The following is a 24,698-nucleotide window of genomic DNA, read 5'->3' as shown; positions in this document are numbered from 1 at the left end:
CAGTCAGGCAAAGGGAGTGAACACTTCCTTACTTAGCCTTTTTGTTCCGTTCAGGCCCTCGGCAGATTAGGTGCCAACCCACACTGGGAGAAGTAATTTGCTCTACTCCAGCTACTGATTCAAATGTTAATCTCATCCAGAAACACCTTCACAGACATTCCCCCAAACACTTTTTAACCAAATAGCTGGACACTTTGTAGCCCACTCAAGTTAACACATAAGGTTAACCATCAAGGCTGATGACTGTCCTTATTCTCTTTAGTAAAAGCTCTGAATTAGATCAAGAATGACCAAAATAATTGGGTGGATAATGAGGAAAACAGTTCTGTGTTGTTGTTTTAATTTCTAAAGGCCTGGCATTTGGCACTTGAGCTTAGGTGTGACTTGGGGTGTATTTTAAGGAAACAACCACACTCCAGGCAGAATTAATATGAGACATCCAGGGCTACTTACCAGGAATAGAATATATACTGCAAATAGCCAGTCTAAGAAAGAACATGTAGCAATTTAAGATCTTGTGATAAATTTGGAAGGTGGTCTTTTTCCCCCTCCCCCTCAGTAGTTTTCCCACAGTATTAAAGATGTTCTGAGATGTCCAGATAAATATGATACAAAATGAAAACTTAAGAATAACATCCACAATTAGGTTTTTTCCTTTATAAAGAACATAATTTGCAAGCTTTTAAGCTGTCTGTATCTCTTGAAATGATGTATAAAAATGATAATGACTCAGACAGTGTGACACAGACAATCAGTTCAGATAATTATGGCACAAAAGTAGATTTCTCTTATTCCAATTGGCTATTTTAATTGATCAGATAAGCCTAATAAGCAATTTCTACTTAATTTGTGCTAGCACATGTAATTTCAGCAGCTTTGAAGCATCACTATACTCCCTGAAATTTTTTGTTAAGGCTCTTTGGAAAACTGTAATGTCGCATTTTAAGGGCTTTATAGAATAGGACACCAAACCTTAAAACATGAAGAGAAAAATCCCTTCATAGCATTGTAGTGGTTTCCCTGGTTTTGAGATCTAGAATACACAAACTTAGCAACTGTTTTTCTATTCTTCAGGCTCACAGTATAAAGCTTAATAAGAGGGAAGAAAAACCTACAAAATATTCGTGAGGACCAAAGAGACAGAATGTCTATTATTAACTGATAGTTGTCAGTACTGTTAGATAGCTCCCAGTATGAATCCCAGAGAGATCAAAGTTATAGAGCGCTCTGAGTAGCAGAGAAAACATCAGAGGGGAGCCTTGACTGTGAAACTATGGACTGGAGATTTACATTTTCTCCCTCGTCTCGTGTCTTTGTTCATGAAATGGTCACTGTTGGAGTTGTTCTAATGTGATTTGTTGACTGACTCCAAGGGTTTGGTTAAATGAGGTAACCCTCACCACCGAAAAGGCTGCCAAGAGGGAGAAAGCAGGTGGGTGTCCTTCGATGATTTCATTGGGATTGTCATGTCAGGAGCCCGTCGCAGGCCTTCTATCTGCCCTCCATCTGCTGCTGGCCCAATGCGACGAGGAGCGCGCGTCGAAGGACTTTCGGCTCAGAGCTGATATAGGCAAAGCATCCTTGTCAGGTTTAGTAATGCAGGCAGACAAGAAGATGTTTATTTTAGATCATTCCTTCTGACAAGACCGTCGATTTGGAGTTGCTGCAACCATGAGTTAAGGGAAGTACCAAAGTGGCTGCAGGCACAGAAAACCTCCAAAAGGGAGCTTCTGGGGGCTTCTGGGGAAGAGCAGCAATAGCCCGATGAAAAGTCTTCTTAAATTTATCCACAGTTAGCTTTGAGCTTGCAAAATCTAAAGTGAAATCAAAGTGAGCTTCTAGGACTTGCTGCAAGAAAGAAGTGCCATAGCACTTTCCTCATCGCATGGAGCCGGGGGTAGGCGCGGGGGAGCACGGTCTCGGACTGGACGCCGCCTACAAATACTTCAGCAAAATGAAGGGAGAAAAGCACTGGGGAAGTGATGTGAAGAAGAGATGACAAGGTCCGCGTTGCTTTTTTTTACACAGTAGAAATGGAATTTAATTCCCATTTTCCTGTTTGAGTTTCCACAACCGTTGTTGTTAGAATTAACCAGACCAGGGTTCGGGGAGAATGGGCAGAGGTACTTCTTGGTCAGTTGGTGGCAGGTACTGCTCAAGTAAGATAAATGGGCTCTGATTTTGAAAAGCAGTTATTCTACAGAACGGATACAGCTGTCCCTCCCCTTAGTGTGATGAACAATGTGTTTACTATAAAATGCTAATTAGCCCTTAAAGTTATTAATGTAATTATTGTTCATCTAAGGACATAAATCTGAGAGTCCCTGAGGACAGAGGCATTGCTCATTTTGAAGAAGCAGGCTTAAAGCACTTTCTGCTTACCTATTTGCTTATTTTAAACTAAATCACTCGTAAAAGACAGACAACAATAAAATATGACCAAATTGCCAGCTATTCAAAGAGGACAAAGATGGTGAGAGCTGAAATAAGAGGTTGGAAGACACACTGACATTTGTTCATAAGTAAGGCACCACTTTTTAGGCCGAATAAGAGCAGATCGTGTATTTAAGTGTACGTGTTATGAATGCCTCATTTAATCTCTGATAGGGTAGCTTACTTTGAATCTGGAAGGGTTTGGAAGAATCATTTGGGCAGGGAAAATGAAAAATAGTGTTGCTCTATTCACTAAATATGGAAGATTTTGAAGGGGGTCTATTTATTTATATTTCTCACAGAACTGTGAGGTTAATGTGTCTCTAGGGGAAAAGAGCCATCTCCTCCTCCTTGCCTTCTTCAAACAGAGGGTTATCCCTCTAGTTGTCTGTAGTAAATAAAAGTTCCTTGCTACAAAGGTAAAAAGCATATTAGAATTTTACCTATCATGTTCAACTCGATTTAACTGAAAACGAGGTCAGGACTCCTCATCAGGACAGAAAGAAACAAGAGGTCTCACTGCTCAAATTCCCAATCCATTTCCTACAAAAATTATTCATACTGCATGTACCAGAAAATCTAGCTTAACATGGCTTAAGCAAAAACAGAGAATGGGTTTTCTTCTATAACTGGACACCCTGAGGTATAACCAGCTTCAGTTACTGTTTGATCCAGAAGTCCACCATATACTCAAAGTTCCCACTATGCTCTGCTGTGATTCTCACAGCTGTGTCCTAATCTGTGTATTGTCTTTGTCTTCAGGTGCACTCCCTTCAGAGCAATGATAGTGGCTGCAGTTTTAGATCTCAGAGCCACATTATCACATGGTCCATAGAAAAGGGGTGTTTATAGGTCTCTTAGAAGAGCAAGGAAGCCAGAAGGATGCCCCTGCAAAGATCTACTTGTGTCTACTGAATCACAGGCCCAGTGCAACAGACTCTATGTTGCCTATTCAATAGCTGCTATCCCCTTCCTCTTTGATAGCAGAACCTTGATTTTGTTCAAGTACGGACCAGTGTCGGGCTCAAGGAAGTGGGCCACACCCTCATCTTAAGGCATAAACCATAACTGGACTAAGTCAGTCATAATAATAACACTACTTTTTCCAGTGACTCCTTTAGGGCCTGGGCAATTCTGTTCAGTAGTACCTTTAGAGAAGTCTACTTGATTCCTCTGGAAAAGAGTTTCCTCATTAATAACAGAGAGAAATGTAAGTAGACATCTACTCTATCATCTTTGCATGTTGTTATAAAAGGAAGAGATATTTTAAACTGGCAGCTATCTTGAGACCATGAGAACCTTAGGCTGATCTAGAGACTGACTTAGTTGAGCCATGGAAAAAAACTGTGGAGCCCCTTCCAGAAATCTTGTTGGGGGATAGCCTCTTGGTTCCTATGACACTTCTACTCAAGTATCCTGCTATTTGCAGCTCAAAGCATCTCAATTGATAAAACCAATCCTGAGGACTCAGGAGATGGATGCGGTGGTGAGCTTAAGTTCTGAGGGCCCACCTAAGGGGTAGACTAGTCCCATTCAAAGAGCTTCGCTGAGAATGAAAAAGAGGAGTTATATAGAGGCAGATCTGAGTGACTTCAAGAAAGGCAAAAGGGAGAATGAATGCTGCAGAAACAACCCAAAAATGTTTGATACATATGACAATACACCTTCATTAAAAACACCAAGCTTTTCCCCCAAGAACCTGTAGAAGCCCCCGTTAATTATGAAGACAACCAGAAAATAGACCCTCTTTGGCAGATTTCAGCTGAGCACTTCCTCCTGGGTATCTCACAAGTTCATCACACTTAAATGTTTAAAATAAAACTCATGGGGCGCCTGGGTGGCTCAGTAGGTTAAAGCCTCTGCCTTTGAGTCAGGTCATGATCTCAGGGTCCTGGGATCGAGCCCCACATCCAGCTCTCTACTCAGGGGAGCCTGCTTCCTCCTCTCTCTCTGCCTGCCTCTCTACCTACTTGTGATCTCTATCTGTCAAATAAATAAATAAAATCTTTTAAAAAAATAAAATAAAACTCACAGTCTCCCTCAAAAGTCATCCTTCTATTATATTCCAAATCTCAGGTCATAAGATCTCTTTCACCAGTTCAAATAAACTAGAAAACTGAAAATCATTCCTGACCCTTCCTTCATCACCACCTCCCAATAAGGCCAAAACTTCTGTTCATTCCATATCCAGAATGTCTTTTGGTTCATCTCTTGCTGTTCATTCCCATTTCCTTCCTCACTCTCACCCACGTCCTGGGCCCCACAGCAACAAGGACTAGTTAGACTTCCAGAGTGTAGACACATTGAACTCCATCATTTCACATCTATTGGGATCTCAAACATTACTGAATGTTTAAAACAACCCTTCAAAAATTTCTTATACTGTTTCTGGGGCGCCTGGGTGGCTCAGTGGGTTAAAGCCTCTGCCTTCGGCTCAGGTCATGATCCCAGGGTCCTGGGATCGAGCCCCACATCAGGCTCTCTGCTCTGCAGGGGGCCTGCTTCCTCCTCTTTCTCTGCCTGCCTCTCTGCCTACTTGTGATCTCTGTCAAATAAATAAAATCTTTAAAAAAAAATTTTTTTTTATACTGTTTCTGATATAAAGCCTCAGACCACTTTGTTCCCTAAGTCCACACTTCAAAGCATGCATCTAAAAGCACCATGGGGGACGCCTGGGTGGCTCAGTTGGTTAAGCAGCTGCCTTCGGCTCAGGTCATGATCCTAGCGTCCTGGGATCGAGTCCCACAGAGGCTTCTCCCTTTGCCTCTGCTGCCACTCTGTCTGCCTGTGCTCGCTGTCTTCCCCCCTTTCTCTCTGATAAATAAGTAAGATCTTTAAAAAAATAAAAATAAAAATAAAACCACCATGGTAATTAAGCTAACAACAAGCAAGGTCATTTAAATCAAAATAATGTTTGCTAAAGAAAATGAAGTAATAGGGCAAAAGGGCAGAATGAGAAAACAAGGGCTTTGGAGTCAGCAAGTCCTCCACCTGAGTTTTAGCTTATTAGCTGGGTGAAAACTGGTTAAGTCTCTTAACCTCTCAGAGACTTCCTTTTATGAGTATGGGGAGCACGGTCCCCACTTTAGGAGCTGACAAGGGTTTGAAATAAGAAAACGATGGATAAGTAGGGCAGAATGACAGGAGACACTCAACAAATAACTGTTAGTGTTGTCCTTATTACTAGGCACTTACAAAATACTGGATTTTCTTCCTTATCCAGAACCAAGACTTTAAAAAACAAAATCCACAGGTTCATGTACTACTGCTCATATAATTTTCTCCTAAGAGAGCACCAACTGGTAACAATATGCAATTCTAATAAGCTTTCTTAGGTTGATTTCCCCAGTCCAAATCCAATGAATAGCAGCAAATTGAAAGGCAGAAAGGGTGAAGTCAGAGAAACAGCAGCTGGCAGGAGGGAAGCTGAAGGAGATGCCTTCTCAAAATGCACGAGCGGAGGCCAACAGACTTCACCAGCCCAAAGGGACCTACCCCGAGAGGTACAGAGAAGAGCACCACGTGGTGGTTAAGGACACAGATTAGGAACCCCACTACGAGGGTCTGAATCCCAGTTCTTCTGCTAACTACCTTACAGTCTCGGGCAGTTTCCCAACCTCCCTGTGCCTCAGTTTCCTCTCTGTGAAATGATGACAATCACTATCCCTATGTCATAGGGCTGTATGGAAATACATGTGGAAGTAAATCATCTGAAGCTACAGGGGACCTTGACCCATAGTGATTGACCAGAGAAGCAACTGCTTTTATTGTTACCACACCATATCATCAATAGAGATTATCAGAAAGACTGAATCATCACGTATTGTGTTTTGTATCCTCTGCTTTTAAAGAGAAATGGCAATACCTCTGATAATTAGTTCAATCAAAAATATCACATTCTAAAAACAGTCTGGCGCTTATGGTAGGACATTTTAGGTATCTGAAATATTCATGTACCTGAAATTCCACCAAGACTACCAGAAAAATGAGAAATTACACCAAGGTGCACATTTTTAAGTGGATGTTATTTTCAGTACATTAAAAGAGGTCTTTTCTTTCCCCCACGCCTGCAGAACCAAAAAGAGAGACAGGGAGGAAGACAGGCTTTTTTGAAAGGAGTTCCCCGGCACAGTGATGGAAGGGTCCAGCCTCAGCGGATGTTCCCCAGTGGGGAAAGAGCTGGACTCGAACGATCCCCAAGTTTCTAAGTGATCTAAAGATCCCAGCCTTGTGGCTTGTGAGATCGCCAGATCTCGGAACAAGCCTCCCTACCTCAAACACAAATCTGCCACAAATCTTCTCTTTTCTGTAAAGAAAACCACAAAAGAAATTTACTTATTCCCATTCCCTTAATTGAGAGAAGCTGGGAGCAGTGGATCTTGCATTTTTATAAAGAATGAGTGAAAACCACTTACCAGATTTTTGTCAGTATGTCGTGTCAGGCTAGTAGGTATGTTCACTACAGAGGTTTTTTTAAATAGTAAATCACTCAAAAAATGCTGCATTTAATTTTCAGTCCAAAAGCAGATGAACGTCATTTATCGTCATCATTCAGACCTTGTTCCTTGGATCTCATCAGAACAAAAACGGAAGTCCTAATGCAGTCTGATTTTGGCAATAAGTTCATATACAGTCTTCAATATTTCAGTCTTTGGAACCAATCTTCTGAAGGTGGAGGGAAATGCCTGCCCTCTGCCATGAAAACTAGAAGTAAGAGTCTATGCACCCCTCACAACTGTGCCATCTTTTCTCATTTAGTTACTCCTAATAAGTTAGAAAATCTAAACAAAAGTGTGGCTAAGCCACTGTGGCCAAGAAAACTGCCTGACAATATTTTTCAACTGTAGTCGTGAGCACTACATTAATATCTGACACATGAATCAATAATACTGATTTTATTTTCTTATAGAATCTTCAGGATTCTCTTAGCATTTAGGGATTAACTCCAAGTAATCAATTGTTTAAGCTGGTAATTTCCAGCTAAATGATGATTAAAAGCCCCACATTAATATCTACTCTTAAAAAAATAATTTAAAGCAAATCAAATTTGAGAATGTTATAACATTCCATGGCAGCCCAGTACTTTACCACATCAACGTAAGAATCTATTAGTAGACAATATATAAATCTGATAGGATTTGCTCAGTAGATACAAAAATGAAGTTTCAGGGGTGGCTGGGTGGCACAGTCAGTTGAGCGTCAGACTCTTGGTTTCGGCTCTTGTCGTGATCTCATGGGTCGTGAGAATGAGCCTCGCATTGGGCTCCATGCTTAGCGTGAAGTCTCATTGGCTTTCTCTCTCCCCTCTCCTTCTGTTCTTCCGCCCCTGCCCCCCACGCTCTTTCTCTCTCTCTCTCTCAAATAAAGAAATAAATTTTTAAAAAAAATTTTCCACAAAATTACCATATTTTCCTAATAGAAGTAAAAATAATAACTAACATTTAGATACACTATCTCCTTTTACCATCTCATCACCAAATTCAGAAGATGACACCACAGAACTCCATGTAAAAATTTAGGCTTAGAGACATGGAAGAATTGGTCTAACACCTTATTTCAAAACCTAGGCTTTAACCCATAATAATACATTATTACTTACACACTTAGTTAAAAGAAAAAAAAAAGAGGCTATTTCCTTAATGTGATAAACCATATCTACCTTAAATCAACAACCAGTATTATATTCATGACAAACAAGACATCAACAGCCAAGAACATTAAGACCCCCACATAAAAGATGTTAACAATTTATATAGAACACAAAAGTAGACAAATATAGGAAAAAAATAATTAGAATAATTTGTAAAAAGCAAGATACCTTTTATGTGTCTCCAAAATAGCAAACGTTTCAAATATAAAACTCAACTTTTTTAAGGATCTACTAGAACAATTACTGGCAGAAGCACAAATATCTATAACTTCTCCAGCCAGAAATGTATCAATAAATACAAAAACTTTCAGATAATCACATCTTTTGTTCCAATAACCCCTAGTTATTTCTAGGAAATAACTAGAAATTTATAGAATTTTTATAAAAAGACACTCTTTGAAATGTTCTATGTAACATGGAGAAAACCGGAACCAGCCTATTGGAACAATAGCGGAATGGTTGGGTTAATTTTAGTCATCCTGATGAAAAAATATTAAGCCAACTTCAAAATGTTGTTTGAATATTCACCCAACTTAAAAATAATCTGAATCGAGACACAGCTAGCTAAAGTTAAATGAAAAACAGGACAGCATATTTATATGTAATACTATCTTAATTGTGTACCTATGTGTATTAGCAGAAAAAAAAACTGAAGTAAATATATGACAGTGTTGGCAGAAATTATTTTTGTGTGGTAGATGTATGGTTGATTTTTATTTCTATCTTCATACATTTCTGCATTTTACAAAATCTCTACAAGGAACCTGGATAAATGTTATTTTCTTTAAAAATGCTATAAAAACAAGAGGGTCTCAACTGATGGTATCCTTTAAGAGGGCAGTGTGAGACACCCTCAGTTTGCGTCAGCACGGAGCTCCAGAGGAAGTGATCTATCTGCACGCAGACTTGCTCTCAACTTTCATGAATAAAGCAGCCGCCATCACACCGCTGATGTCCATTAGAGTAAGTGAACGCCAGCGACCATCAGGGTGGTCAGGCTTACGCACACCTCTTTTGCTGTTCCCGACTAGGACTTCTGCCAGAACAAGTAGGGGATGGAGGAGTGGGGAGCCTGAGGTAGACAACTGGCAGGGTCTATGCTCAAAGTGTAAGCAACCCATCCATAGGTATAATGACAAAACTGTCACTAAGTCATGGTTCTCATCACCAGTCGCCCTCAGACCATTAACTATGAGAACCTACAGGAGCATGTATCCCCCTCTGGGATACATGTCTATTTGCCCAGTTAAGTGGAGAGTTCTTGTTTGGCAAAAAGGTTGGAATTCATGAAACTGCTAAATTTCTTGAGATCTCCAGAGTCAAGTGCCTTCACACAGTACTTTCTAGAATTTCTTGAGTGTTCTTTTTGTTTTTTAAAGATTTTTATTTATTTATCTATCAGAGAGAGAGAGAGAGAGAATGAGTGAGCACAAGCAGGGAGAGTGGCAGAGGGAAAAGCAGGCTCCCCACTGAGCATGAAGTCTGAAGCCAGAACTTGACTCCAGGACTGTGGGATCATGACCTGAGCTGAAGGCTGACACTTAACCAAGTGAGCCAGCCAGCCATCCCTAGAGTGCTTTCTAGACAAGCTTGTCCATCCTCTGAGCAAATGCCCTTCACTATTCTAAATATACATAGAACAATGTACATAGACATAGAACAGACATGAATATATGTCTGCCAGGTGACTACATTAGACATCGAGAGTCAGGCAAGACAGCTTTATCATCTTCTACTACCTTCTAGCATCAACAGTGCCTACCCAACTAAAGTCAACATCTATTTGTCCATGGTGCAGCAAACCTTAGAAAAAAAATATTTCAGATTCTAGAGGTTAGGGCAATGGATAAAAGAAATTACTATTTTTCATTTTAATTTTTTATAATTTTTCTAAGTTTTCTCTCCTTGAGTATATAGTACCTTTATAATGGGGGGGGGGGCAACTTTAAAGTGCTTAATGTTCTCTGCTTTTGCAGAAATTAGCACCTGGCAAGGAGGACAGAGTCTTACAACCGGCTATATGACAGTATAAAGAGTATTACCAGCACAGTGCAAAAGTTTTGGGGAGCCCCCAGGGAAAGGGGAAGATTAACTCTGTCTAAGAAGAAACAGGAGCGATGATGTTGAGTTAGCTTCAGAGAGAAAGCAGCTTCTGAAATGGGCCTTGAAGGATGAGTACCATTTTTGTCTGACTAAATAGAGCATTCCAAGGAGAAGGTCAGCATGAGAAAACTCAGACATGAAAATCGAGCACACTCTAGGGATGTTAACCTGGTGAGACAGTCCTTATTTGATGTAGCCACCCAAACTGTCACCCTATTCCAACCCCAAAATTAATCTTGATTAACTTTCAATTCTTCAATATGCATTTGGGTTAAAATTGATTTCTTATTTTTATGTGTTTCACATTAAATAAAACTATGTGCTTCATCTGTCTCAATGTGAAAATTATTTTAAAAATGAAACTGATTTCAAAATTAAACAGATTTCAGTGTTCAGTCAATTCATTTAATTTGCATTTTAGAGATTTCTGTTGAGAAATTATAATGGTTCTTCAGAGCTCATTATTTCTTAGCTGTTTGATTAAAGGTTCTGTAACTTAGCTAATTCAGGTGTAGAACAACATTTAGGAAAACATATTTAAGTGGTTTTATGACATATGTGAGGATGTGAACTGTAATATAAATATGCAGTAATAGTTTCCAGCAGAAATTCTTTCAGACAGTTTAACCAGAGACTCCACCAAATCACCTTACAGCCAGTGGGGGAAATCATTTGCAGTGACAGGACTGCCCGAACAAGGAAGAGAGGACTGGGGCTCAAGTCCCAGTTCCTTCATTTATCAGTTGAGATCAGAGCAAATGATAAACTCTGAACCTCAGTTCCCAAATCCATAAAAGATGTAGCAATACTATGTATTCCTTACTTCACAGGATTACTAAAAATAACATGAGCGTGTACATTCATCACTTATGCAATTGTTAAAGACCTTAGAGATAACCTTATTAGGTTTCTAGATTTTACTTCATTCAGGGGCCCCTACAAGATGCAGGAAGAGTGGAAAAGGATGAAGAACATCGCTGCGAATGGATGGGGTCTACTCTCTCGCATCCTCATTTTCAGCTGAGGAGTCTGAGATTATCTGCTTTACATTCTGGGCTCCCGAAGAAGCTTCCATTTGAAGGAAAATGCCCAATGGTTTAAAAGGATTGAAAACCACAGATTTATTCCAACTACCTCATATTACAATGAAAAAAGTAAAACCCAGAGGAGCTGGATAACTTCTCCAACCTTAAGTAACTAACTACAAAGCGGCTGGGCAAATAAGAAAATACAATTGAGTCATCTAACCCCAAGCTCAATACCTTTTCTGCTATCCACAAGGAAGCATGAAATAACATGATGCACAGAAGTAAGGTGTATAGGAGAGAGTACATCACCTGTACACGACAGGAATTCTGCTCAGTAATACAAAACTATAGCTCATTCACTAAGCTGCATATTTATTCAATAAATATTAAATATCAGGTATCTGCCAGACATTGTTCTAAGCACTGGTTTAAATGCTGAATGCAATTCCATTTCAAATGAAGAAACTCTGACACCCCAGTTTAACACTGGAATAAAACACTCCATTTTGTCTAAAACTGATGAATGACAGGCAAAGTATTATAAATTTAATTATTGCCTATCCAAAAGTACCTCTAGTTCCAGGAGTGAAACAAACGTTAATATACTTTTTTCTGGGGCCACTTTCCCTGAATTTCCTTATTAGCACCTTTCCTTTTATCAAAAGCTAACACTCCATCTGAGAAGTACATTTCCTATACTCTCACCTTCAAGGAATAGGAACCTACAGGCACTGCCCTTCTCCTCTGTATATTTATTTTCTCCCTACCTAGAGATCATTCTGCCATAGATAAATATCTTCTAGTAACTCCCATATTAAAAACAAAACAAAAACCTTTGCCCTCTGACCAACTGCAACTCAGTTTCCTTTCATAGTTTCAAAGCAACTGTTTTTGGAAAAGAGTTGCCTAGAGATACCACAGTACAGATACTTCCCAAGCTTACCCCTCTCCCCCACCCACATCTCTCCTCAAGAAGGTGAGAAAGGAGATCTTGTCTGCTCACTATTTTATCCCCAGCACTGGAACAGCAGCTATTATCATATGCCAAATTCAGTAAATATTTGTTGTATGAATAAATCATGTAGAACCCTACAATGATTTAGTGAATTATATAACATGTACTTGCCAATTACTCATATATTTCTGAAAGATCAGTCACAGTATATGCTAAGTTTTACTTGTTCCAATTTTAAATAACACTCCAATCACCACTTGAAAAAATTTGTAATAACCCATAATGCTAGGGTAAAAGTAATCTACAAATGTAATTCAATCCCTACCAAAACTGAAATCAGATATTTTTGTAACTTGGCAAAATAATTCTGAATTCCATTCTAAAAGAATAAATATTTTTAAATCACTAGGAAAATTTGACTAAGAAGAATAATGCAGGCAAAACTGTACTACCAGATACAAAAATTGTGTTATAAAATAATAGTAATTAAAATAGGATAAAGGAGCAGAAACAAAAGAGAGAGTTCAGAATTGACCTCAAATATATCTAAGGATTTTGTAAACAAAAAAGGTAACACTTCAAATCAAGGAGGGAAATTGTGGTTATTCAATAAAAGGTCTTGGGACAACTGCCTCGCTACTTGCTAAATACGTAACCCTTCCTTACTCCTCATACCAAATTCCAACCAAATTCATAATAGAAAATAAGGATTTAGAAAATAATTTTATAGCCTTGGAGTGAGAATGCCTTTTGAGTATATCAACAAAGCTAGCACCATAGAGAAAAACACTGACTGATGACAGACTCAAGTCCTTAAAAGTGAAAAAACATATATGGTGAAAACAAAACAAAATAAACTAGGAAACCCTGTCAGCGAGATTAAAAGGCAAACAAACCCCAGCAAACATTTCTGCATCATATAAATGAAAACTGTTACAGAAGAGTGATGCTAAATCCACAGAAAGAACATCCTGATAGCTAAATGGGCAAAGGAAATAAATAACTCACGAAAGAATAAATATAAATGGTCAGTAAACATGTGAAAAGATAGCCAGGATCCTCGTAATCAAAAGAAAGCCAGTGAAGATGTTAAGTTTCTTTGAACTGTTATCCTAGCCAGCTGAAACGAAAGTATTGACAATACAAGGGGATGGAAAACAATTCTTCCGCACTTATTATGAGAGAATAAACTGACATAAAGTTTCTGGGAGTTAGTCTGGCATCTAATGTAAAATATCCATTAAGCGAATAATCAGACAATTAATACATAAAGGGTATTATTTGTGGAGTCATTTATAATTGAAAAAACAGTCTATCAGTGGGAGATTACTGAATATGTCATTATTGATCTGTGCAAAGAACTACTACAGAAACCTAATAACGTGAACCTACATTTTTGAAATGTAGAAAGATACCCACAATATGTCAAGTGGAAAAAGCGGATGACAAAATCATTCTACCTCCTAAATATTTCTCGAGTCAATCCTCTTCTTCCGTCTCCACCGCTACTCCGGCACAAGCTAACATCGCGTCCTCTTTCCTGCGCCAGCCTGCTTTCTGTGGCATGTCCACAGGCAGCTATGGGACAGCTTTACAGTGCTAATACCTGCTTATTTTACTGCTCACTGAAAAAGCGTCCTACCCCTTGGCCCATCCAGTTCCTGCCTCCTCCTCCAGATCTCTTGCCTCTATCCTGCTGGCTCCAACCTCCGTGGCCTTCTTTCAGTTCCCTATAACCCCTGGCCTACTCCAGTCTTGGTCTCTTGCACTTGTTCTGGAACATTCTCGCCCACCGTACACCTCCCATCTCCACACTATGCCTGTTGATGCTCCTGCCTTTTCAGCATTCAGCACAGATGCCATCACCTCAGGAAAGGCTTCCCTTTCCATATACTGTGGGTCAGTGCTGCCTTTATACATTCCCGTAGCTCTCTTACCTTTTCCTTGCTCACCTTATCAGTTTGCGATTTTTTATTTGTAGAATAGATCGTTACTATCCATCTCCCTCTAAAGGCCAAGGACAAAGACCATGTCAATTTTCTTCATCATTATATGTCACTGACATGTATTAAACACAATATGGAAACTGCCATGTGTCGGGCACTAAAATATATTATGAGTGAAGGAAGGAAAAGAGGGCGAGAAGAGAGGAGAGAATGAGGAGTCAGCACTGTCACTTGAAATTCAACAGAAAGAGCTAAAACCAAGACCTAAAGCTACTTCTTGATTATGATGATTAAAAATGTATCTATCCATCACAGATTTTGAACCATGAAAGTAGTAAACAGACACCTCACCAAAGAAGATAAACAGATGCCAAAGAAGTTTATGAAAAGATGTTCCATATCATGTCATCAGGGAAATACAAATTAAAACAATTAGATGTCACCACTACATACCCTTTTAGAATGGCCCAAATCCATGATACTGACACCACCAAATGCTGATGAAATATGAAGCACTAGGAACTCTGATTCATTGCTGGCAAGAATGCAAAATGGTAACGTTAATTTGAAGGTCAATCTGGTGCTTTCTTACAAAACTAAGTATACTATTCTCATAGGATTTAGCAATTGCACTCCTTGGTATTTACCTAAAAGAAGTTGGGTCTGCACAAAAACCTGCACAATGGTTACAGCAGCTTTATTCATAATGGTCAGAACTTGGAAGCAACCACAGTGGTCCTTCAGTAGGTGAACAGATAAGCTGTGGTAGTTCTAGACATGGGATGCCATCCAGTGCTAAGAAGAAATGAGCTATCAAGTCATGAAAAGATATGAAGGGGAATTTACATGCACGTTACCAAGTGAAAGAAGCCAATCTAAAAAGGCTACACACTATCTGACTCCAAACAAATGACATTCCGGAAGAGGCTAAAACTATGGAGACAGTAAAAATATCAGTGGTTGTCAAGAGTTGGGGGAGGGAAGGATGAAGAGGCAGAGCACAGAGATTTTTAGAGCAGTGAAAATACTCTGTATGATACGAGAATCGTGGATACATGCCATTATTCATTTTGCATCCAACATCAAAAGTGAACAGTAAGTAAATGATGAACTTTGGATCACAGTGATGTGTCAATGTCAGTCCAGCGCTTGTGACAGATGTAGCACTCTAGTGGGGAATGCTGATAATGGAGGGAAGCTGTGCATGTGTGGAGACTGGGGTGATACGGGAACTCTCTGCTTTGCACTCAATTTTGCTATCAACCTAAAACGGCCCTAAAAATAGTCTCTTAAAAAAGTGCTAAAGGTGGTGGTTGGGTGGCGGCACCTGGGTGGCTCAGTGGGGTAAGCCTCTGCCTTCAGCTCAGGTCATGATCTTAGGGTCCTGGGATCGACCCCCCCCCCAACAGGCTTTCTGCTCAGCAGGGAGCCTCCTTCCCCCTCTCTCTCTCTGCCTGCCTCTCTGGCTACTTGTGCTCTCTCTCTGTCAAATAAATAAATAAAGTCTTAAAAAAAAAAGTACTAAAGGGCTTTTTTTTTTCCTAGTATTTATCCTTCACAAATCAGAGGCTCAATGATGCATTTTCCGCTTATTCCCCTCATTGCCACAAACAAAATGGCAAATTCATCTCTAGCGTCAGGATCACTGTCTGGGTCAAGTTTATAGGACGTCAGTAATTCTGATGCCGAGAAACAGACCCATCTGTAACCCAGAGCCAGGATCCTAAATATTGTCCATAACAAAGCCAATTCTATTTTCCATTTGCATATAACAAATCAGAAATTCTATTTTAAATCAATGATTCCAGATTTCCAATTCTCACTCCCTCTTGCCCTAAAGAATTCCTAAGATTGGGGCGCCTGGGTGGCTCAGTGGGTTAAGCCGCTGCCTTCGGCTCAGGTCATGATCTCAGGGTCCTGGGATCGAGTTCTGCATCGGGCTCTCTGCTCAGCAGGGATCCTGCTTCCCTCTCTCTCTCTCTGCCTGCCTCTCCATCTACTTGTGATTTCTCTCTGTCGAATAAATAGAATCTTAAAAAAAAAAAAAAAAAAAAGAATTCCTAAGATAATTCCACTTTCTAGGGAAATTTCACTATAAACCTGAAAGGAAAAGACCAATTTCCTCTTCATCTTCACTCTGCTCCTCTTTTCCACATCATATGCCACAATATCCACCAAATCCACCCCTAACCACCTAGAAACTCAGGGCAGACATTTTGCTCCCATGGTTATCAAGTTCTAGTCCATGGATCCTAGCTCAACATTGTATTTTTAAAATTATGGAATTGCACTGGTGACAATCAAATGTTCATCTGTCAGTACAATAAAGAATCCAGGCCTAAGTGTAGAGCCCAGTCCATTTCTCCCAGTTAGGTCATTCTGATCTCACTTAGGAAGATGAAAGCTATTAAGAGAGCCGAAGACCACAGTGGTTCAAGGTGGTTAACGATTTTATTTTGAAAGGATTCAAGAAAATTACTGTGCATTTTGGCATCAAATACATGTGATATAAATTGTTTATAACTGTAGGCAGATTGGCACCTGTGGATAGTGGGTGGCTGAAGATTTACAGTCAATATTTAGTCAACAGCTCAGTCACTTTGCTCTCGATAGAAATGTCTATGACTTCTTCCAAATATTATTTTCCACTGTGTTTACAAGCTCATGTAATCTTTTTCCCACAAGTTATATCAAAATAATTTTTTAAATGATACATTTCAAAGACATCTGACATGCTAGTAAATGGGTCCGCAAGTGTGTTTATATCCCTGGTGTAATTGAAGGAATGGAATTATGGTAGGTAGACCCGCAGGAGGTCATTTGACATTTCTGGAAATGATATTCTTTACCTATACGGTAAAAAATAAGCCAAATCATCTGCTAGACTTCACTTCCCTTCTCAAATAGGCTTTTAATTTATGTAACAGTCTGCTTGTATCTTATACATGGCATTTATCAGATTCTACTTTTTAGGTATCTGAATTTTTCATACTCTACCCACTCCTACCACCACCAACTCCGGGTCCCTGGAGCCAGGGATTTTGTTTCATTCTATCAGTATATTCCCTGCTATACTTAGTAAAGTGTCCCAAATGCTCAGGTGCTCAGAATAGATATTGAATGAATGGGAGTGGTCAAAAGTGAGCAATTCCCCTGACACCCACTGTTCTGGGTTGAACTGTGCCCCCACCCTAAAAATTCCTATGTTGAAGTCCTAATCTCCAGTATCTCAGAATATAACTGTGTTTGGAACTAGGGTTGTTGCAGATAGAATCAGTTAAAATGAACAAACTGGGCTCCAATCCAATATAGTTGGTATCCTTATAAAAAGGGGAAATTTGGACATAGACACAAACACAGAGAACAGCATGCAGAGATCACCGTGAAGTTTTTACAAGTCAAAAAACACCAAAGTTTGTTAGCAAACTACCAGAGGTTAGGAAAGAGGCTTGAACAGATTCTCCCTCAGAGCCCCCAGAAGGAACCAACTTTGCCAGCACCGTGACCTTGAACTTCTAGCATACAGAACTACAAGACAATAAATATCTGTTGTTTAAGTCACCCAGTTTGTGGTTCTTTGTTATGTCAGCCGTAGCAAAGGGTACACGCACTGCATTACCAATAGCTGCCTCACTGGCAGTTACGAAAATAAACCCTTGGAGCCTCCACAGGTGAACAGCCACAGCTGCTGCTAGAAACCCAAGCCCTCTTGGCCAGTCTCACCAAATCCTCATGTCCACCGTCTGTACATCTGACCAACCCCTTACCTGCCCATCTGTCCCCCCTCCACTGGGCCTGGGAGACTTCCAGTATGCTTTCCCCTTCCACAGAACGCTCCTTCCACTTCCCTTGCATTAATGGAAACCTGTGCTCCCCCAAGAGCACCTGCTGTCTGGAACCTGCCGCTTTCTTAACTGGAAGCTGGTTTGTCTTTTGAGCTTCTTAGAAGTCCAAGCCAAGAGTCTGAGTTGCCCCAAACTACCACTTCCTCTTCCTTTTACAAACCCTCCTGCTTCTGGAAGTTTCACACTGTGCCCACTGGCTCCATTAGCTGCTGTGTTACCTTACCATTCACTGAGACAGCAGAGCAGGATAGTTAAGAATGGAGGTGCTATGGCCAGATTGCCCTCATCAGAGAACCAGTGCTGACACCTGCTAGCAATGTCACATGGGCAAGTCTGTCAACTTCTGTGCGCCTCATTTTGCTCATCTATAAAATGGAGCAATGATAATATATAAAGCTCTTAGAACAGTGGTAAGCGCCAAATAAGTATGAGTTACTATTGTATCAGTTTCTAGGTCCGAGTTGTTGTCTTTATCTCTACCTTACTCATTGTCTTCTTTCTTGGTGCCTTCCACATTCATGGGGATGACCCATCCCAACTTTGGCTTTCAATTCCTTGATCTCCTTCTTTCCATTGACTTTCTCCTTCACATTATCTGAGCCATTGATGACCCTGATCATGTTCCAGCCTCATCAACTCCAAAATGTGTACCACCTCGAACTTCTGAAATTAAAAACACCCCATTGTCTGATCACAACCTCCAATCTGTCTGCTTACTTGTGCAAGTGCTCTCACTACAAAAAATCTACAACCTCCCATGGCAACCCAGAAATGCCATTCTCAGTATTCCTCAGTCTCCTCCATCTTCATTTTCCTCTACATTCTTCCTCTCCACACTGGTCCTCAAACAAGTAAATATTGCTAAAGAAAATTATAGAACCATTTAAGCTGGTGCAGTGGGTTTTGGCACTTTGAAATATTTCCCTTCCTTCCATTAGTTATCCATACAACAGTAAGACTGTTCCTTTTAAATATGCTGATAGGCAAGACTCTGTTGACTCTCAAACAACTGGATGCATGAGCAGCTGTCTTTGGCTGCTGGTTCCCAGTTCAACCCTCGTCATAATCATTAATCTCGATAATGGATGGCCGTTTCAAGTAGCAAATGGGAACCCTCCAATCCTAACTGCCACTCCCAAGTTCTTTCCTGAGACTCCCACTCCCCTCAAACAACCTCTTTATGTCTTTACTGCTAGATATGGGATCTAGTTATGGGGATATTCTATGGAAAAGTGTTCATTTCTTTTCATAAAAGCAAAGCAAGACATTTTTTTCAGAAGAACAGGTACTTTTCCAATAGTCTTAGAAACTATCCATCCCCCTCAAAGACTGTGCACCAGCCCTGCAGTGAAGCCTGGTTCCCAACTCTCTCCCCAGGCAGAGTATCTCTACCCATGCCTGTGCGTGCATACTTGTGTGTGTCTGTACACAGGCGTAGGCATCACTGTAAAATGAGGAGCACACACCACTGAATGGGTATTCAATTCACTTTTACCTTGATGGCCATTTCTTAGACTAGAGAACAGTATTTTCACTTTAGCTGGCTCTGCTAAAAGAGTAAGGATTAGTTCATTTAGAAAATTCACAGTCCAAGTTAGAAGTTGTAAAAATCATTTTCAGAACTCATCTTTTCTAGGTATTCTTCTTAAAACCAGTAATTTAATTTACTAAAATTTTTAAATTATTTTTAAACCTGAGTACTTTCCCCATTCTTTCTTCTGAAGACCCCTTTTTATCTGCCCAGAGAGCTTAAAACCCCAGAAGGTTCTCTTGTGCTTTTTCAAGCTCTACCTCATGAAAGACCATAGTTATTTCCAAAATCCGCAGTGATTTCTGAGAGTTGACCTCCTCTCTGCTTGACAATTCTCCCACAGTTTACACACGTTGCCTCTGAGCAACTTGGCTTTAATTCTGGGGTTTGTAATTAACCTGCAGTGTGAATGTTTGCTGCAGGTGAATTTTTACCAAACCTAAGATGCCTCCATGTGAAGCAAGTAAGAGCCTAACTCCACAAACTCAGATGTTCAAAAGATCAGATCTATTTTTCCATTATTCCACTTCTGTTCTGAATCTCCATTCCGTACGGGTGGCTGGGAGTTCATCTCTGGCATTCAGCAAACCTCCTTCTCCTGGGATCAGCCTAACTTTCTGGGGAGAAGGGAGGGTTTTCATGGTAGCAAGACATTGGTGACAGCATTTCCCATTCACCTAAACAAAGTCTCCTGAGACATCCCTGGTGGCTGTCTGCATGATTCCTTCAATCCCCGCTGATCTTTCTACTGTGATCTGAAGACCCGGGAACTGTTTTAGCTTTGGTGCCATGTTGGGCCACCAGAGCCTCTCTGATGCTACTCATGAATCCATACTTCGATTCCTCTGATTGAGAAAGGTACTGTTCCTTCCGTGGGCATCAACCCAGGACACAGGAACAGGTCACCCCAATCTCGGCATCTCTGAGTTTCTTGGTGGTTGGCAAACCTCTAAGACTTCCCACGGGACTCACCTATACTCTTGTCCTCCTTACTTCTCCTCTTTCCCTCCATAGACTTCCCCATCTCCATCCCAACTTTCCATATTCCAAAAATAGTTTTCTCATCTAAACAAATAGTTTTCTCTGTCTCATATAGTTTCTTCCAGGCATTTTGTCTCAAACCTTTTTCTGATTCACTCTCCCCCTGAGGCAGCAAAGGCCCTCCTGGCTGCTCTAGCACCCAGCCCTTGTTCAGTTCCTTGAACACCTGACCTTTCCTTGGCCCAAATACTCTCTCAACCCTCCACTTGGCTGCCTCCTTCTCACCCTTCCAGCCTCAGTTTATCCTCTATTCAGTGAAACCTCCCCTAATCATACTAAGCTGCTACCCTTTATTCTCCATTACCACTGTTCCCGTAGACCTATCACAACTCGTTAATTTTTGTTTCTCTTTTGTTTACCTGTTTGTTGTCTGTGCTCCCTCTGGACTGTAAGTTCTAGGAGAGAAGAGACTTGGGGTTAGGAGCATATGCATGGGCTTTGGAGCCAGCCTGCCTCAGTCCTAATCTCAGCTCTGTGCTTATTAGCTGTGCGACCTTGGGCAAGTCATTCAACCTATGACTCAGTTTCCTCTTATGTAAAATGAGGGACACTTGCCTTATAAAGTTGTTATGACAATTAAGTAAGTCAATACTGGGCACACAGAAAGTGCTATAAAATATTTATTAGAGCAAATACCTAACACTTGGCATAATGCCTAAGTTATATGGGATGCCCAAAACATGTCTACTGAATGTAAGAATAAAAGGGGGAGAAATGAATGAATGTGGTATTCATTCATTCATTCCTCCCCCCTTTTATTTTACTACTGTCTGTAATTCACATGCTCTACTAGTTGAATCACAGGGTAAGAAGACCAAGGTCATTTGCTTGAATCCTAAAAAGGGAAGCAAAGTTTATTGTTTCCCAGCAACCGAGTACATTTCTAAACCTGTGTAGTTGTCCAGCAACTGAATAATGCTGTCTTCAGCTAGAATGAGTAAGAAAGTCTGAATGGGTCAATGTTTGCTTATCACAGTTAGCATAAAAATCATACCCAGGACATGTCCTATTCACTGTAGCCTCACATGAATGCTAGCTCTTATGTTTAATCACCCTATGAAAACTATCATTTTACAGACAATAATCCTAGAAGCTGAAAAGAGTAACAGCAATTTAATTCTGGTCTCCTTAGGATTACTTTCATATGTATAAAGTTAATATATCTAGAGGTACATATTTAACTCTATATATGGCTCTGTAATCAAAATCTGAGTCAAGTATTTGACTCAAAGAACAGTACATGCAAGGTCGGAAAACCCTTCTGCTGACTCATGTGTTGACATTTTTTTTTCAATATCCAAAACAAAACAAAAAAGGAAAGGAAAAGCAGAAGTAGATCAGAAGATACAGAAATGATCCTTAAAGAGGAGTCCTTACTATGCATTTAAGATTATCTATGACAGGGACGCCTGGGTGGCTCAGTTGGTTAAGCAGCTGCCTTCGGCTCAGGTCATGATCCCAGCGTCCTGGGATCGAGTCCCACATCCGGCTCCTTGCTCAGCAGGGAGCCTGCTTCTCCCTCTGCCTCTGCCTGCCATTCTGTCTGCCTGTGCTCGCTCTCCCCCCCCCCTCTGATAAATAAAATCTTAAAAAAAAAAAAAAAAAGATTATCTATGACATCCAGCATGTGCGAATGTTCCTGTTTTATTTGCTTTGTGGGCTTGTAGGCTCTTGCACATGGATTTTTCTCTTTCTTTTGCTTTCCCGCTGTCCATTTCAGGTCATTATAAAGGAATCACTGGCATGAGAGTGGGTCTAGCACTGACTGGTTGGAAAGAGAATTCTCATATTAGAAAGTAGAAATGAGTTTAGAAGGCTAAGCTTCCTATGACACGATCCAGTCTATGTAATGTTCTGGGGAGCTAGCACTCATCATCCAAGAACAGGACAGTCCCCTTGACTCTCTGACTAGCGGAAAAATTACTATTTCCCCAGACCCAATCCATTATCAGTTCTTGAGAGCAGAGCTGTTATGGATAAAGGAGAGCCCATTAATCTGTTTGTTTATACAGTATGCTTGAAATGTAGCCACGCATGCAACTTTTATCCATACAACTAATGAAATAAAGACATAAGATAGACACATTTCATTAGGACCTACCTGTCAGATTCTGACCCTAGAAACATTCAGTATTCGCTGCTAATTCACGTTGAGTCCCCAGCTGTATTCACAGAGCACTGGCAGTGGTATGAAACTCTACTGAGTGGAACATCTGAGACGTTTTCTGTGATTCACGTGCCTAACAGCAAAATGTTCTGTATTCTGCCACTAATTCCAAGATGTACTCAAGTAGCCTAACTTATCATGCTTATCTCTCTTTGCCGCTTTCCTTGGGTCTCATGCCCCAATTTTAAAATCTCTATGGCTATAAGGCCACATAGAGAAACACCTTCTCCCTGTTACACTTGATTTTGTGCCAATACCATGATTCATTTCATACGGGCAGCTCAATCTAGCATTTCCTCTCCAGCCTAAAATCTCATCGTGTTTTGTTCAGCTCACTGGATCAAAAATATATTGCCATATCATTTTCTCCACTGGAAAACATACTTACTATCATTTTTTTTTTTCATGGAAATCAGGCTTTACCCTTTGCGCACTGTTCCTCATCTCCCCTACCAACAGCTCCCTCCACTCCTTCCTAAATTGCTCACCATTCCAATAAAGTGACATACTGGAATGGAAAAAACTTGGTTTCAGTCTCGGGGATCAATTTATGATAATCTTAAATAAGCCTCTTTCTAATTGATGAGTCTATTGCAAATTGCATACTTCAGTTTACTCTGTAAGGAATACAATTAAACTAAGGCAAAGCTGGTTATGACTCATGTATAATGAAATGAAAACAGTATCATCATTAAACACCAAATAAAGCCATTGATTCCGTGTATTATTCTGTCAGTTTTAATTGAATTGCATTTTCCCCCTTTCAGTTCTTAATTATGCAGTTCATGCTGAATCTTTATTTTTATGCACAGAATGGGATAATGTTCTCTTCCTCCTTACCTTAGTGTCTAAAAATATAAGCCTATTGAGAACAGAATAGTCTTTGTTGGTCTTAATTAAAGCAAAACACCTGCTTTTATCCTGGGAGCTGAATGTGTTGCTGTACTGTGAGGCTGTTACCAAGTGAGGGGACAATAGGGCTGCTTCCTGTTGCATGTCCCTCTCCCCGACCTGTGGTCTCAACCTCTTTCTAAATTGTATCACAAGAGGGAAACTGTGACATCATATTGCCCAGCAGAGAAGATCCAGGACCTCTCCAGCCTGCTAATGAGCATTAACTCTGTCTAGACTACCAGGTCAAGATGGTACCAACCGAAGCAGATACTGTTTAACAGGGGGATAGATACAGTCAGCAAGATAATAATCTAAAAATTCACTCTTCTCCTTAGTTAGCTTGTGGAAGATTTCAACGCAAGAGCTGGACTCTCTGATACATACCACATAACTGAGGTTACATGCAAGTAAAAATGAACAAAGGAAGATGGTGTAAGTGGAGAACCTAGATGTGAAGGATATCCCGCTACTCTGATGTAATGCCTGTAATTCAGAAGAGGCAAAAGGAAGACAACCTTTACTCCTCTCTCTTCCCTTGAGGGTGTTGGCTATTTCTTAAGTGCTTCTCCCAGATTCAGGGATACACATCACTCTGATATCTACACACTTTTACTTCTAAGGTTCGATTCACCGGGGCCAGATGCTCTCATCTAGAAGTGTCAAATGATAATGAGTAATGAGCAAGTTTTTATCTTAGAGCATACAGACAAAGGCAAAATTATGCATTTTCAGGTAGGACAGTGTCCCAACAGAAACATAGTTTGGTGAATAAATCTTGGAATTGAGAATCTAGGGATGATCTAAGGTCAGTCTTTGATGTTCCAGTGATTTTCTATTACGAGCTGAGTAAATAAAGACTGAATAGTTATTATCATAGCTTGGAAACCCAGATGACCAGAGCCTGAGTCATGGGAAGAGGAAGAGGCTGCCATTCCGATATATCCCCAGAGTTGAGGGACTGTCCTTCTTGGGCTGAGAATATCTGATGGGTGGTGAGGAGCTGGCTCTCCCTGGAATTTCTCCTAGCTCTGGCATATCAGACTCTGCCACCCGTGCAGCTGCATCTCCAGTATTCATGCTAACAGTGAAAGCTGTCTTGGAATGA

At 40.4% G+C, this 24,698-nt stretch overlaps 1 protein-coding gene and 1 long non-coding RNA gene across 2 annotated transcripts in view; one reads left to right on the top strand and one right to left on the bottom strand.

Moving 5' to 3' along the window:
- Positions 1–24,698, top strand: part of CDH20 (cadherin 20) — a 204,536-nt gene that overhangs the window by 44,228 nt on the left and 135,610 nt on the right. The window lies entirely within an intron of this gene.
- Positions 19,440–23,645, bottom strand: LOC309848172. The gene is made up of 3 exons (XR_014302874.1): positions 23,540–23,645; positions 20,892–20,927; positions 19,440–20,108 (listed from the first exon to the last, which is right to left on the bottom strand). It is a non-coding gene; the product is annotated as an uncharacterized lncRNA (long non-coding RNA).

Source organism: Mustela nivalis (assembly GCF_964662115.1).
Source record: "Mustela nivalis genome assembly, chromosome: 14".
Classification (NCBI taxonomy): domain Eukaryota; kingdom Metazoa; phylum Chordata; class Mammalia; order Carnivora; family Mustelidae; genus Mustela; species Mustela nivalis.
This window is presented reverse-complemented; position numbering and strand designations above follow the sequence as displayed.